The following is a 17,674-nucleotide window of genomic DNA, read 5'->3' as shown; positions in this document are numbered from 1 at the left end:
GGCAACAAATTAAGCCACTTACAAGAGTGCAATGAAGTACCGATCTTTTATTCTTAACACAGTGACTGGACAGAACCCCTATTTTTTGCCAGTAAAATAGAGCAGGCAACCCTTCCCCATCCTATGCAATGGTGCGCTTCGAAGCCTTGTCTAAGCAAATTTTAGAATGTAGAAGTTATAGGGAACAGAACGTTCATCAGTTTGATGAATGTTGGAAACAGTGATCTTTGCAGCTTCGGTTTATAATGGTGAGCTTGTGTATTCTTGGATAGCTGTCCATTACTGATGTGTGCCGGATTAGTTTTACAGTTTCACCTGAGGAGCGGAAGTCTGTTGTAGTTGTTTTATGAAGAGTCCAGAAATTCTGCTTTTAAAAAACAGGCTAAATGCATACAGCAACATTTATTACACGGAAAACGCAGCAAGTCTACAAGGCCAGAAGCATAAGTACTAATGAATGGACAGCAGCACTAGCTAGGACTATAGACAATCCTATAGCAAGAGAAGACTGTGATGCTTCCGGCTGGTCCAGGAAAGCTTCTGGAGGCTTCAGTACCTGGTGTGATCATTTAGCTGTGAAGAGGGCACTTCGGAAGGGGTGGTGTGGTGAGCAAGGGCACAGGACAGGAGCCGAGCACATCTGGTGGGTGACAAGTGGACTGTCGAGGTGGGGCCGTGAGAGACTGGGGTCAAGGCAAGCTTCCAGGAGACAGGAAGCCTCCTGAAAGCCTGAATATCCCAGGATAGCATATCCTCAAATCATGGTGATAAGACTTACAACGATTTAAATGCTGTTAAATGGGAATTTTCAAACCATGCTATACCTTTGATTGTAAGATGTATCCCAATCTCAAAGATGTTAGGTTGTGTGGGGGTAAAATCATAAGTCAGTGTGCTAGCCAGCCTCGGAGAAGACCACAAAGATTTCCACATCCCGGTATCTGCACATGTGTTGTACCCTCCCACATTTGGTGTGACTAACAGGATATAGCAGAAATGGGGGTAAATCAATTACAGAATTAGGTTATGAAAGACACTGAGGCTTCTGTTTTGTTCTCTCTTTTCCTCTCTTTCTCTTCTCTCTCTCTCTCTCTTCCTCTATTCCCCCTCTCCTTCCCTCTCACTCCCTCCCTTTCTCTCACTCTCTCATTCATCATTAGCTCTTGTGGACACGCAGGTCTCCCTGTAGATACCCGGGTATCTGAGGAACTGAAGCCCTCCACCCCTGCCACCTGCACAGAATTGAGGTCTGTCCATCATCACATGTCCTTCAAACAGCTGCAGCCGGCTGACTGTGTGATGGCAATCTCATGAGATACCTCAAGGCAGAAGCACCCAGCTCAACTGCTTCCAGGTGCCTGACCCTCAGAAACTGTGTGAGATCATAAGTACTTAAATATACTGTTTGGGCTGCTAAGTTTGGGGGTAATTCATTGCACAGCCATAGAGGAGGGATTCTATATTCAGAATCGAAAAATGCCTTATTCCGTATGTGTACTCAGTGTCAGTCGGACGTTCAGAAAGAGATATGCCTGCCTGAGTCAGCTTAGACCCTGCAGTGCCTCAGAACAGGGGGGAGACATTAAAGAGAGGTAACCACGTGGGACTCAGGTGGTGAGTCATATGGTCACAAACGAGGATGGTTTGCAGAAGCAAGACTGGGAGGTACTGAGCCAAACCTAAATGCCTTCAAAGCTGAGACCGCTGTCTGCCTCTGTCCTGGAACATTCTATCTTCTTCCTACCCAAGTAGAAGTCAACTCCAGAACAAAGTCCCACCAGATTTCACAGAAAGAATTAAGGGGAATATTTTTACAAAGTAAGAAGTTCAAGGGTGGATGCAGATCCAGGCATTTCTGGGACACTAGAATTTTAGAACTTCAGAATGTTATACGCCAGTGATAGATCCTAGAGGACCTTGACAGCCAGGCTAAGGTATTTTGACGTTATTGTGCAAGCTGAAGGCAGCTGCAATGATTTGGGGCATGAGAGCTGGGTGATAATAACAGTCTTTAGGAAGATTAAACCGATCACGGCAGGCAATGTGAACTTGAGTCAGAGAAGCTATAAAAGTGTGGCCTATTTCCAGCATGAGGATGTCAGTTTCAACTTAGCAGAATCCTTATTTTCTCATCCCTCATGCCCCCTGCCTGGCTCAGCATCGAAGTGAGCCTCACTCCTCCGTTCCCAGTGCCTTGCTGTCACCTTACGCCGATTAGAAACTTCTCTTCCCGTGGCCACTCACTCCCTCATAAAAGTCCTTCCATAAGACCATTCTAGAAGCTGAAGTCCATCTGAGGCTAGCATGCTGAGTCCAGGGCCAAAGCAGGACCGGGCTCTGGGGGAGGTTAGGGTGGGTGCGAAGTCCTTGAAGAGGGAGGACAGGGCAGCCTCCCCGGGATATGGAAAGACCTTCAGGAGAAAGAGCCAGAGAGCTGACTCTAGGCGAGAGTGTGGGAGAACAGAGGCTTTCCACAAATTCCTTTAATGTGCTGGAGGGATCTTAGGCATATTCTGATTCAGCCCACAGTTTTGTTAATAAGGCACCAAGCTGAGCCTTATACACACAATCCATGGAAAGGTCTCGACTCCTGGTCTGCAGTCCCCCAGGCCAGTCTAGTATCACCTACAGACCCCATCTACCCCCCAAAAGGAAGAAAAGTCAGTGTCTACCAGCATGCAAGGTGAGCCTCCATGACGGGGATGACAGCACAGGGTTCCTTAGAAAGCAGACTGTCCCTGGGGTGTTTTTGCTCATTTTTTGATGAGCTAAAATTGGAGAACTTGGGACTGGTGCCTCCCACTTCCACCTAGACGAAAACGATTTTTACACGTGGGTGAAGGAGAGACGAATTCCCATCTAGTTTACTTTCTATGACTCTATTGAGGGGGAAGTTAAGCAGGTAAACTCGACATATTTTTGTAAGTCTGTTTTAAGAAAGTTGAAAGATTAATGTGATTTATTCAAGAGTATTTGTTTCTCCTCCTATCATTAGTCTGCGCTGGCATAGATTTATTTCCCTTCCCATGGGGAAGGCACAACCCTAAACAAGGAGGAGGAAATCCTCCCACTTGATTTTGTTATCCGTTTCCTTTCTCACATGTCTTTTCTCTCTTCCTGAGAAAGTCACCTGGTTGACTTATAGCACTTTGTACCTCCCGGGACAGAAGCAAAAGTCACAATGTGTTTCAGTCACACAATAGGACTGAAACACCTGTTTACAAAATTAAAGCAGAGTTTTATTTACTAACCTGTGCATTTTATTAGGCGTCATTCTCTTCTCTTTATGTTTCACACACACAAGCCCTGCAGGGTTCTCTTTCTGGCCATATGGCAACCTAATTACCCAAATCATCCCTTCTTGCTGAAAATAACTAAAAAGGTTGAAAATCAAAGGCTTCTTCAAAGCGCTGATGAGCTGGCAAGAAATCAAGGCATACACAGGGCAGAATCCAAGGGAACATGGAAACAGAGGGAAGTAACAGAGTCGGCTGTCTGCCTGGGGCATTTGCCAACTTTGGTGACACTGAGCTCCGGTGCTCATGGCTTCGTGGAGCCTAGGAGATGGAGACGCAGCACAGGACAGCCGAAGTGGCACATCCCAGAAGACCCTCGTCCCCCAAAGCTGGGACCCCCGAAAATCACACCTTCAGCGTCAGCTTGATCTGAAAATAGACCCAAGTCTCCTCTTACCACTGCACAGCACTAGGAGGAAAATCACCCAGCTCCCTGGGGTTCAGCAGAAGGGAAACCCCGCCCATGGGAAGTCGCGGCCACAGGCTAGACCTTATACACATTCGCAGCACAGACTCACCCTGCCTGGGTAAAACAACAACACTCAGGGAACCCGGGTGGCTCAGTGGGTTGGGCCTTTGCCTTCAGCTTGGGTCATGATCTCAGGGTCCTGGGATTGAGCCCCACATCGGGCTCTCTGCTCAGCACGGACCCTGCTTCCTCCTCTCTCTCTGCCTGCCTCTCTGCCTACTTGTGATCTCTGTCAAATAAATGAATAAAATCTTAAAACAACAACAACACTCAAGAGGAAATGTAGCTCGAAGGGACAATGCGCTAATGGTCTCCCAGGGCATCTGGCAAAATAACCTAGACTTTTCTACAGAGAGTTCTGTTTTAACTCCAGGAGAATCAGGAGTTCTTTCTCTCTCACTCTTTTTTTTTTTTTTTTAAATTTAAATTTTAGGTAGTTAACATACAGTGCAATACTGGTTTCTGGAGCAAAATTCAGTGATTCATCATTTACATACAACACCCAGGGCTCATCCCAGTGAGTGCCTTCCTTGGGGCACCTGGGAGGCTCAGTGGGTTAAGCCTCTGCCTTCGGCTCAGGTCATGATCCCAGGGTACTTGGATCGAGCCCCGCACTGGGCTCCCTGCTCAGTGGGGGGGCTTGCTTCTCTTCTCCCTCTGCTGCTCCCACTGCTGGTGCTCTCCTGCTTCTGTCAAATAAATAAATAAAATCTTAAAAAAAAAAATGAGTGGCCTCTTTAATGCCCATCAGCCACCTAGCCCATCCCCCACCCACCTCCCTCCATCAACCCTCAGTTTTTTCTTATCATTAAGAGTCTCATAACTTGTGTACCTCTCTCCTTTTTCTTTTTCCCCTTCCCATAGGTACATCTGCTTTCTTTCTTAAAATCCACATATAAGTGAATGATATGGTATTTGTCTTTCTCTGACTTATTTCACTCGCATAATACTCTCTTGGTCTTGTTGTTACAAGTGTCAAGATTTCATTCTTTTTGATGGCTAAGTAATAGTCCTTTGTAGGTAAATACCACAGCTTCTTTATCCATTCATCATTCAATGGACTTCTGGGCTCTGTCCGTAGTTTAGCTATTGTTGATAATACAGCTATAAACATTGGGGGGTGTCCCTTCAAATCTGTATTTTTCTATCCTTTGGGTAAATATGTAGTAGTGCGATGGCTGAGTTGTAGGGTAATTGGACTGTTAACATGTTGAGGAACCTCCATATTGTTTTCCAGAGTTTCTGTACCAGTTTGCATTCCCACCAACAGTGCAAGAGGCTTCCCCTTTCACCACAACCTCGCCAATACCTGTTGTTTCTTGTGTTGTTGATTTTAGCCATCCTGACAGGCTTCAGATAGTATCTCATTGTGGTCTTGACTCACATTTCCCTGAGGATGACTGATGTTGAGCTTCTTTTCATGTGTCTGTTGGCCATCTTGATGTCTTTTGGAAAAGTGTCTATTCATGTCTTTTGCCCATTTCTTAACTGGGTTATTTGTTTTTTGGGTGTTGAGTTTGATAAGTTCTTTGTAGATTTAGGGTACTAAATCAGCAAAGATTTGGGGTACTTATCAGCAAATATGTTGTTTGCAAATATCTTCTCCAGTTCTATAGGTGGCTTTTAGTGCTGTTGATTGTTTTCTTTGCTATGCAGGAGATTTTTATCTTGGTGAAATCCCAGTGATTCATTGTTGCTTTTGTTTCCCTTGTCTGTGGTGACCTGTCCAGTAAGAAGTTGCTATGGCCGAGGTCACAGAGGGTTCTGCCTGTGTTCTCCTGTAGGATTTTGATGATTTCCTGTCTCACATTAAGGTTTTTATTTTTGTATAAGGTATAAGAAAGTAGTTCAGTTTCATTCTTCTGCATGTTGCTGTCCAGTTTTCCTAATGGTGTTGGGACTTTCCTTCTTCCACTGGATATTCTTCCCTGCTTTGTTGAAGATCAGTTAACTGTATAGTTGTGGGTCCATTTTCTGGGTTCTCTGTTCTGTTCCATTGATCTATGTGTCTGTTTTTGTGCCAGTACCATACTGTCTTTTTTTTCCTTTAAGACTTATTTCTTTGTTGAGGGGGAGGGGCAGAGGGAGTGAGAGAGTCCAAGCAGACGTCTCATTGAGTGGGTAGCCTGTTGTGGGGCTCCAACCCAAGACCCTGAGACCATGACCTGAGCCAAAATCAAGAGTCAGATGCTAAACCGACTGAGCCACCCAGGCACCCCAGTACCATACTGCCATGATGATTATAGCCTTGTAATATAGTTTGAAATCCGAAATTGTGGTGCCTCCAATTAATTTTGTTTTTCTTTTTCAGAATAGCTTTGGCTATTCAGGGTCTTTTGTGGTTCCATACAAATTTTAGGATTATTTATTCTAACTCTGTGAAAAAATGCTGGTGGTATTAAAATGCATTAATAAATGTGTAGATTGCTTTGGGTAGTATAAACGCTTTAATAATGTTTATTTTTCCAATCTGTAAGCATAGAATACTTGCCATTTCTTTATGTCCTCTTCAATTTCTTTCATAAGTGTTTTATAGTTTTCAGAGTATAGATCTTTTACCTCTTTATTTAGATTTATTATTAAGTATCCTGTTGTTTTGGTGTAATTGTAAATGGGATCCATTCCTTGATTTCTTTTTCTGCTACTTTGTTATTGGTATATAGAAATGCAACAGACTTCTGCACATTGATTTTATACCCTGCAAATGTGCTGAATTTATGTATGAGTCCTAGTAACTTTTTGGTGGAATCTTTCAGATTTCCTACATAGAGTACCATGTCATTTGCAAATAGTGTAACTTTGACTCTTCTTTGCCAACTTAGATGCCTTTTATTTCTTTTTGTTTACTTCTTTTTATGGCTGAGGCTAAGACTTCCAGTAATATGTTAAATAGGAATGGTGCAGGTGGACATCCTTATCTTGTTCTTGATTGTAGAGGAAAGGCTCTCAGTTTTACCCCAATGAAAAATGATATTAGCTGTGGGTGTTTCATATATGGTCCTCATGATATTGAGTTATGTTCCATCTATCCTTATTCTGGTGAGCATTTTTGTCAGGAAAAGATGCTGTATTTTGTCGGATTTTTTTCTGCATCTATTTACAGGATCACATGGTTCTTATCCTTTCTTTTATTAATATGATGTACCACTTTGATTGATTTGTGAATAGTGAACCACCCCTGCAACCCAGGAATAAATCCCTCTTGATCATGGTGAATAGTTCTTTTAATGTACTGTTGAATTTTATTTCCTACTGTATTGTTGAGAATTTTCTTTTACATCCATGTTCATCAGGGATATTAGTCTGTAATTCTCCTTTTCAGTGGGGTCTTCATCTGGTTTGGGAATCAAGGTAATGATGGTTTCATAGAATAAATTTGGAAGATTTCCTTCCATTTCTATTTTATGGAACAGTTTGAGAAGAATATATATTAACTCTTCTTTAAATGTCTGATAGAATTTCCCTGGGAAGCCATCTGGCCCAGGATTTTTTGTTTGTTGGGAGATTTTTGATTTCTGATTCAATTTCATTGCTGCTTATGGGTGTGTTCAAATTTTCTATTTCTTCCTGTTTCAGTTTTGATAGTTTATAAATTTCTAGGAATTTGTCCATTTTTTCCAGTTTGTCCAGTTTGTTGGCATGTAATTTTTCATAGTATTCTCTGAAAATTATTTGTATTTCTGTGGTATTGGTTGTGACCTCTCCTCTATCATTCGTGATTTTATATATTTGGGTCCTTTCTCTTTTCTTTTTGATTAATGTGACTAGGGATTTATCAATTTTATTAATTCTTTTAAAGAACCAGTTCTTAATTTCATTAATCCATTCTACTGGTTTTCTTTTTGTTTGTTTCTACATAATTTATTTCTGCTCTAACTTTTATTATTTCCCTTCTTCTGTTGGCTTTAGGCTCTATTGCTGTTGCTTTTCTAGCTCCTTCAGGTGTAAGGTCAGGTTGTGTATTTGAGACTTTTCTTCTTGAGGTAGGCCTATACTGCAATGTACTTCCCTCTTAGGACTGCCTTTGCTGCATCCCAAAGGTTTTGGGCTGTTGTGCTTTTTCATTTTCTTCCATGTATTTTTAAAATTCTTCTTTAATTTCCTGGTTAACCCATTCATTCTTTAATAGGATGTTCTTTAACCTCTATGTATTTGACAAACTATAAGAGACTTTTAATCTCAGGAAACAAACTGAGGATTGCTGGAGGAGTGGGGAGGGATAGGGTGGCTGGGTGATGGACATTGGGGAAGGTATGTGCTATAGTGGGTGCTGTGAATTGTGTAAGACTGATGATTCACAGACCTGCACCCCTGAAACTAATAACACATTATATGTTAATTTAAAAATAACTATGTATTTGAGGTCTTTCCAATTTTTTTCTTGTGGTTGACTTCTATCTTTTTGTACTTGTTGAGGGCTGATTTGTGATCTATTCTAGAGAATGTCCCATGTGCATTCAAGAAGAATGGGTATTCTGCTGCTTTATGTTGAATTGTTCTGAATATATCTGTTAAGTCCATCTGGTCCAGTGTCATTCAAAACCATTGTTTCCTTGTTGATTTTCTGCTCAGATGATCTGTCCACTGCTGTAAGTGGGATGTTAAAGTCCCCTACTGTTAATTTATTATTATCAATCAGTTTCTTTATGTTTGTTATTAACTGATTTATATTTCTGGGTGCTCCCAAGTTGGGGGCATAAATATTTACAATTGTTAGATCTTCTTTTTTTTTTCTTTTATTTTTTAAAAATATTTGATTTATTTACTTGAGAGAGAGAGAGAGAGAGCAAGCATGAGCAAGGGGAGGGGTGTAGGGAGGGGCAGAGGGAGGAACAGAGGGAGAGGGATAAGCTCCACTGAGCGGGGAGCCCAATGTAGAGCTCAGTTCCAGGGTCCTGGGATCATGACCTGAGCCAAAGGCAGGCACTTAACTGCCTGAGCTACCCAGTCACCCCCAATTGTGAACTCTTCTTGATGGATAGACCACTTAATTATGATGCAGTGCCCTTCCTCATCTCTTGTTACAGTCTTTGGTTTAAAATCTAATTTGACTGATATAAGTATGTCCACTCTAGCTTTCTTTTGATATGCATTAATACAATAGATGGTTCTGCATCTCCTCACTGTCAATCTGTAGGTGTCTTTAGGTATAAAAGGAGTCTGTCATAGACAGCATATGGATGGATCTTGGTTTTTTTTTTTTTAATCCATTCTGATACCCTATGTCTTTTGATGAGAGAATTTAGTCCATTTACCTTCAGATTGATTATTGAAAGATATGAATTTAATACTGTTGTGTTACCTGCAGAGGTGGCGTTTCTGGTGATGTTCTCTGTTCATTTCCAGTCTTTGTTGGCTTCTGGTCCTTTTTTCTTCACTCAAAGAGTTCCCCTTCATATTTCTTACAGGGCTGGTTTGGTGGTCATGAACTCCTTTTGTTTGTCTTTGTCTGGGAAACTCTTTCTGAATGACAGCCTTGCTGGATTAAACTATTATTGGCAGCAGATTTTTCTTATTCAGCACATTGAATATTTCCTGCCATTCTTTTCTGGCTTGCCAGGTCTCTGTGGACAGGATCTGTTGTGAACCTGATCTGTTTCCCTTGTAGGTTAAGGACTTTTTTCCCTTGCTGCTTTCAGGTTTCTTTTCTTGTCTGTGTATTTTGTGAATTTGACTCTGATATGCCTTGGCAATGGCCAGCTTTTTTGTTGAATTTAGTGAGAGGATTTTGATGTCTGTGTACTTCAGATTAGTGAGGTTTTCAGCTATAATGTGTTCAAATAAATCTCCTGCCCCTTTATTTCTCTCTTCATCTTCTAGAACTCCTATGATACAAATGTTATTATGTTTTACTAAGTTGCTGAGTTCTCTAAATATACCTTCATCGTCCATTATCTTTCTTTCCCTCTTCTTTTCAGCTCCATTATTTCCCATAATTTTATCTTCTTTTTTTTTAAAAGATTTTATTTATTCATTTGACAGACAGAAATCACAAGTAGGCAGAGAGGCAGGCAGAGAGAGAGAGGAGGAAGCAGGCTCCCTGCCGATCAGGGAGTCAGATGCAGGGCTTGATCCCAGGACCCCGAGATCATGACCTGAGCCAAAGGCAGAGGCTTAACCCACTGAGCCACTCACATGTCCCATAATTTTATCTTCTATATCACCAATTTGCTCCTCTGCTTCATCCATTCCCATTGTTATGGCATCCATTTGAGTTTGCACTTGGGTATAGCATTCTTAATTTTGGCCTGACTATTATCATTATTATTTCTTTTATCTCCATAGTAAAGGATTCTGTAGTGTCGTCTATGCTTTTTTAAAGCCCAGCTAGTATCCTCATAACCATTTTAAATTCTAGTTCAGACATTTTACTTATGCCTGTATTGATTAAATCCCTGGTTGTGATTCTACTTCATGTTCTTTCTTTTGGGGTGAACTCCTCTGCCTCATCGTTTTGTCCGGAAAAGGAGAGAGAGAAAAAAGAACAAGAACAACAACAAAAAAAACCCCAACAACAACAACAACAAAAACAAAAATAAAGAAAGAGGAAAAAATAAGAAAAATGAAAACAAAATAAGAACCCCCCAGATCGAGGGTGCCTGAGTGGCTCACTGGTTAAGCGTCTGTCTTTGGCTCAGGTCACTATCCTGGGGTCCTGGATCAAGCCCAGAGTCATGCTTCCTGCTCAGCAGGGAGTCTGCTTGTCCCTCTCCCTCAGTGCCCCCCGCCCCCGGTACTGTCTCTCTCTCTCAAATAAATAATAAAGTCTTTTAAAAATGCCAACTAGATCCGAGGTGTGTTTTGGTCTGGTTGTTTAAAGAACCTAGGTCCCAAAATAAAATAAAATTAGGAAAAAATAATATATATAAATTTTAAAAATTTCAAAGGACTTGGAAAATATAAGAAAATAAATTTAAAAATAATAAGAATAAAAGAAATAATGAATAAAAGTAAAAAGGAAGCTCCATCTTATTTCCCCTAGATCTGAAGCTCTGCAGCCCTGTATGATCAGTAAAGGGTGTGAGCGAGTCCTTTGCGCAGGTCTTCTGGGGAGGGGCCTGCCCTGCTGACTCTCAGGCCAACTCGTTTCAGTGGAAACGTGAGGCCGCTGCGCAGAGGGCTGGGCTAGGTGTATGTGCATCCACTAGGTGGCGCTGTTTTGCGCCCTGAAGGCTTTCCCCCGCTGATGGGTGGGACAAATATGGCTGCGCCCTGTTCTACCCCTGAGCTGAAAGTTTCCACCCCTTACTCTTCAGTGAGCCCTCCTGGAAAAGCAAACACCCTATTTGTTTCCCTGGTTTCTGTCTGAACCTGCATTCACCCTGCCCATGTCTGAGCCTTCTTATCTAAGGTGCAGAGCCGAATTTCAAAACTCCAAATTTCAGGAACACCCACAGGGCGATCCAGCACTGTTCCTGCAGGGGAGGGGCTCACCACACTTTGGGACCCGTCCCAGGAAAGCACTCCCACGTCCAAATGGCAGTTCACAGTTGATAGCCGAAAGCCGGCACCAAGACCCGCTGCTCTCTGCTGGCTTCCCAGCTCCTAGGCCTGGGAATAGCGTAGCACTGGGAACCACCCATCATTCTTCCTGTGACCCAGGGGGTGCTGGACCATCCTATCACTCCTGGGATTCCTCCCCTCTTCCTCACCGGAGTGCCTTTAATCCAGCCACAACCCCCACAATAGCGAACTTAAAAGTTCAGATTATGTGCTCTGCCTCTAACACTTTGTGGTTGTCCCTACAAGCCGGTTCTCTCCCCACAGCTGCATCCACAGCTGTGTCTTCCACGGGTGAACTTCCACACCTCCTACCTTCCAAAAGGTGGTTGTGTTTCCACTTGTGGACTTGCAGTTTCTGTTCTCTGGGACCTCCAGCTGACTTCTTGGGGGTTCCGAACAATTTGATAACAATCTAGTTGTGTTCTGGGGACAAAACAAGTTCAGGTCCTCCTACTGCTCCGCCAGTTTAACTCCTTTCTCCAGAATTAGGAATTCTTAGTCCTCGAAAAACTTTCTCAAATACATTTCCAAGGAAAACAAGCAGCTCACAGAAAAATATCATAAATAATTAAGGAAACAAGGCAGCCTGAGTGAGAGCCACTGCAATCAACAATTGAGATAGACTTGCAAAGAGCTCAGATACTGGAATTATCAGACACAGAATTTTAAAAAACCGTGTTTTCTGTTAAAAAAGAAACAGACTTCAATGGCTGAGGAGATTAAAAAAAGAATGAAGTAGAATGTCTAGAAAGAAATGTAGCAATGAAATAAATACCTGAATGGATGAGTTTAACACATTAGACATGACTGAAGAGAGAACTGGATCCTAAGGACAAAATACGGATCTTAAGAACTTACTAAATGTCCCATAGAAAGAGGAAAAGATGGGGCATTTGAAAGCAAGAACTATAAAGTGAGAAAGTCTAACACGAGTGTAACAAGATGTTCAGAAGGAAAGAAAAAAGACAGACGAGATGAGGCAGAGATAATATTTAATGATGTAATGACTACAATTTTTCAAGAACTTTCAGAAGACACAAATCCACACACAAAGGTCCAGCAAATAGCTCACATAATGGAACTGCAGAAAAACTGACAGGGAGGAGATCTTAAAAGGAATCAGAGAGAAGAGAGAGATGCTACCTTCAAAGGAGCAACTGTTAGCTCAATAAATCTGGACAGCAACTGTAGAAATCAGACAAAAACAGAATATTTTCAGTGTGCTGGGAGAAGAGAACTGTGCACATTCACCGACACACACCTCCAGCCAAAACATATTTCAAAGGGTTAGGGTTAGGGTTATATAAAGCCATTTTTAGGCTAATAAAAGCTCAGCTTGCCACCAGCAGACATCAAGGGGTTTCTTTCTTTCTTTTTTTTTTTTTTAAGATTTATTTACTTATTTGAGAGAGAGAAAGAGAGCTTGTGAGTTGGGGTGGGTAGAGGGAGAGAGAGAGAGAGAATCTTGAGCAGAATCTTGAGCTCCGTACTGAGCATGGAGTCTGACATGGAACTCGATCCCACCACCCTGAGGTCATGACTTGAGTCCAAATCAAGAGTCAGACACTTAACCAACTGAGCCACCCAGGTGCCCCAGACATTGGAGAGTTTAGGGAAATTTTCAAGGATATTCTTTAAGTAGAAGGAAGGTGATACTAGATGCAAGGAATAAAAAGCAAAGAAAGTGATAATTATATGGGAAAATGTATTGTTAAATGGCTGTATGAAACATTAACAGTAATGTTTTATAGGTCTAAATATCACATAGAATTAAAATACATAAAAACATCATAAAATTCAGTTAGTGACAAGTGGAGTTTAATTATTCTTAAATCCTTGAAATGATTGGAAGGATATAAAAATATTTATGAACTCTAGGCTTTAATAAATTAAATAAGCATTAAAACAACAAAAGATAAAAAGAATGTGTTACGTCTATAGTCAAAGGAAAACTTAGAGGAAAAAATTATTTAAACAACCAAGTTAGGGGCATCTGGCTGGCTCAGTCAGGGGCATGTGACTCTTGATCTTGGGGTCCTGAGTTTGAGCCCCATGTTGGATGTAGAGATCACTTAAAAACAAAATCTTTAAAAAGTTAATCCAAAAGAAAGAAAGGGGGACAGAAAAGACAGGAAAGAGTAAAACTAGGTGGGAAAAAGTATGGAATAAGACAGTGGCTGTAAGTACCATGACAGAAGTCCAAATATATAAGTAATTATAATAAATTAAAAGGCAAAGATCAGGTGCCTAAGTGGCTCAGTTGGTTAAGCATCTGACTCTTGATTTTGCTCAGGTCATGATCTCGGGGTCCTGGGATCCAGCCCCATGTTGGCCTCCATGCTCCGAAGGGAGTCTGCTTCAGATTCTCTCCCCCCCTCTCTCACTGCCTCTACCCCCATTCACACGAGCTCGCACTGTCTCTTTCTCTCAATTAAGTAAACAAATCTTTTTTTAAAAAGGACAAAGATCATCAGATGGAAATTAAAAATAATTTAACTACATGGTTGTTAGGGTGGAGATTCTTGATGCTTTGAGTCTAAGATATAATAGAACCACAAAGAGCCAGGGCGCTGAGGTGGCTTACATGGCTGACTCTTGATTTCGGCTCAGGTCACGATCTCAGGGTCGTGAGATTGAGCACTGTGTGCGACTCTGCACCCCGCTTAGGGCTCCACACTTCACGTGGGCTCCATGCTCAGCAGAGTCTGCTTGGGATTCTCTCTCACCCTCTCCCACTGCCCTCTCCCTGACCAATGCTCAGACATGGGCTCAAAATAAATAAATAAATAAATAAATAAATAAATAAATAACTTTTTTAAAAAAGAAGTATAAAGAGTCGGTAACAGCCAAGACACTCTTTGAAAAGGTGAAGGAGCTTATGACAAGGCTCTCATACTTAGGAGAGCATGGCACTGGTTCAGGCATAGAGGTGTGGATAAGCCATTGGAATGTGAAAGAAACCCACACGTAGGTGTGCTTCATAGGCAATGCTACTGACATGTTAGGTCACTGGGGACAGAATTGGCGTTTCAAAACAGAGCATGAGAATAATTGGTTATCTGTAGGAAAAAAAGACCAAACTCACACCAAAAACCAACCCATAACGCCAAGATGATTCAAGTACTAACAGTGAAAGGCAAAATCTAGAAAATGTTTCAAAAACAATATAGAAAAATATCCTTATGTCTTGAGGAAAGATAAGAGTTTATTAAAGGGAAAGCAGAAAACACAACTTAAAGATTAACAAATTCAACAACAATTTTAAAATTAAAATTTTTCAAATCAAATACTCAGAATAAAATGACAGACAACCTTAAAGAACATATCACTACACATGTAGTCAACAAATGGTTAGTATATGGAAAAGATATGCATATATATTATTGACCATTTTTTAAAAGATTTTATTTATTTATTTGACAGCCAGAGATCACAAGTAGGCAGAGAGGCAGGCAGAGAGAGAGAGGGAAGCAGACTCCCCGCTGAGCAGAGAGCCGGATGCGGGGCTCAATCCCTGGACCCTGGGATCATGACCTGAGCCGAAGGTAGAGCATTTAACCCACTGAGCCACCAGGTGCCCCATGACCATTTTTATATCTTTGGGAAAATGTCTATTCAAGGCCTTTGCCCATTTTGCAATTGGGTTGTTTGTGTTACTGTTCTTACTGAGCTGAATGTGTACCTTATATATGCTGAATATTAATCCCTTATCAGACATAAGACTTGCAAATATTTGACAGATTTCTTTTTTACAAGAGACAAACCCCAAAATGCTATTCAACTAATCCTATTCAACTCAAACTGTTTCCATTGAAAGCCTAATGTATTTAAGAAAGAGAGAGAGAGAGAGAGAAAGAAAGAAAGAAAAGGAAGACAGATCAGAAGCCAAAAAACTGGATTTCCCTGGTTTCCATTTACCTCTTTTCCTAGAGCATCTTTTCTAGATTTTTCTCCCTCTTTTTATCAGAAAGGATTCACACCTGACAGAAGTCTCTGTTCCATAATCCTAATTTATCTTCTTGACCTACTATACTTGAACTAGAGAGAATGATAAGAAAAATAATACGATAATAGGAATAGCTACAATTTAGGGAACACCTACAATTTACCCATGCACCAGCTCAGGGCCAAACCTATGAGGCACAGGTATTGTTATCCTCATTTCACAGGAAAGAAAAATAAGTCTCCGAAATGATAAGTCTTTTGCCCAAGGTCACGAGGCTATAGGCAGAGAAGTCAGAATTCCATCTTGATTCCAATGCCTATGTCCTCAAGTACTGAGGAGAGCTATCATCCCGGTGCCCAGAGAGAGGAAAATCCTACCGAACATTGGCTGTGCACCTGCTAAAGAGGTCTCTCTGTTGGTCTGTCTACCGAGGAAGGCACATATCCTGACTTTGTCCTATGGTCCCACAGCCAATAATAATGTCCAACACTAGTGAAATAAAGTACTCTACCTTTTACATCTATCATCTCATTCAGTCTTCTCAATCCTTATGAGAGAGTTCCTATTACCATTTCCTTTCACTGATGAGGAAACTAAGGTTTTGTTGAGTGAGGTCATTAGCTGACAAGTGCAAGGGAGATTGTGTGCCCAAGCTGCCTGATGTCCAAGTCCATCCTGAGAGGCAGGGGACTGAGCAGTTTGAGTCCGGGGGTCTGGTTCTTTCCAGTGATCTCCTTCAGAGGAGCAAGGGGTAATAAACCTTTCTACCTGGGCCACTGCAGCTTTGTCTGCAGGCTCAAAGCAGGAAGGAGGGCACACGCCCTGCCGTTAGTATCTAACATTGATGTCGCGAGGGCCCAGCGTTGCATCAGCGGCATTCACTCTGGGCTCTGGGTTCTCTGCCAATCCTGGGACAGCCCTCTTCAGGAACAGATGGTGGGATTCTTAGATGCTTCCACTTGAGCAGAACTGTGATAGGCCCATCAAGGTGGAGGCCAGACGCAGACCCTGAGTTGGGCTAATTTCTTGCCAAGACACCGAGCTAATTGGTACCAGATGGTCAGCTGTTGTTCCAAGAGGGGAAGGGCATCCCTTCTCAGAATGCCTGGCTGTAGCATAAGGTTAGGGTCAGCCTGGGGAAGCTGGGAGAGACAACATAGCTGGCTTCCTTCCCCTTTCGATTATGACTTCCTATAAATCCCTGGAATGAGTGTGGGAAAGCACTAGAAAACTGAGCCCACCCGGAGGGATTAGAGGATGAAAAGTGGGTTCGTGATGACTAGTGGAGAATTTTTGGTCACTCTCTTGAATTCTTAACTAAATGTTATCCTTAAAAATCTTCATTTCAATACCTTTAATATTGACTTTCAGTTGCTATGCTGTTTATTTGTACATTTACTTCCCATTCTCTGCCCCCCTGCATTTTAAAGTAGGCCAGTCCACATGGGCTTGTAATGTTTAAGGCCGTAGGAGCCACTGACCAGCGGGTGACCCCGGGCAAGTCAGTTCTGCTCTGTGCACCCCAGTCCGTCACCCACACCCATCTTCTTCCTCCAAACCATAACATGCAGTAACTAATATTTTCAAAACCCAGGTCTTTTGAAGATCGTGAGCCTGTATTTGAGAAAATACGAAACCAGTAAGGGCTACCAAACATGCCTAAAAGTTGCCAATTTCTTAGAGAGGTTTAGGAGTTAAAACTAAATATTAGGAATGCACCCAAACCTCTCTTAGCTTTCTGTCTTAACTCAGACATCTTCGGTTCACAGAAAAGACCTCACACACAATCACTGGAAATGCCATTCCGGCTTCGCTTCCAAAGCTTCCAGCGTCCAACCCAGATTAGAAGTCGGTTAAGCCGTATTTAACGAATCGGATGTGTGATCTCAAGGAAGAGTTCGTGATGGTTCGTATTAAGATATGAAGTACCCTCGTGTCCTTTCATTTGCAGGTTTCATGATCTCAGGGTCAGGTCTGAAGCATCTGTAATTCTGTTTAAGCACAGCTTTAAAGCTCTTGCATATTCGTCAGTGAAAAGCATGCCATAAATAACACGATCACATAGGCAAATGGTATAATTTGCAAAAGGTTTAAAATATAGGTGGATGGATTTTTAACATAAAGCACTGTGATGCAGAACTGTGCCTGCGGAAGGTTCTAATGCAGCAACACTGCTGGGCTCTGAGGACAGTGAGCTCGTCTGCCAGCCTCCTTCTTGATCCCGGGACCCTACCTGCCATGCCTCGATGTGGACACCGAGACTGTCCCCCTTTTTTCTCTGCCCCAATGTTAACATTAGGGAACAGTGACAACATTCTCCCTCTATTTAAACAGGTGTTTTGAAACCAAATGATCCTAGTTTCCGATTTTATTATTAATTAAATCCTTGAGAGTAATTAAGGAGTTCATATATTAAAAAACATGATGGAGGGCACCCGACTGGCTCAGTCAGAAAAGCCT

Source organism: Lutra lutra, chromosome 14, assembly GCF_902655055.1.
Source record: "Lutra lutra chromosome 14, mLutLut1.2, whole genome shotgun sequence".
Lineage (NCBI taxonomy): Eukaryota > Metazoa > Chordata > Mammalia > Carnivora > Mustelidae > Lutra > Lutra lutra.
The sequence above is the reverse complement of the archived record's forward strand: the minus strand, read 5'-3'. Positions refer to the sequence as shown.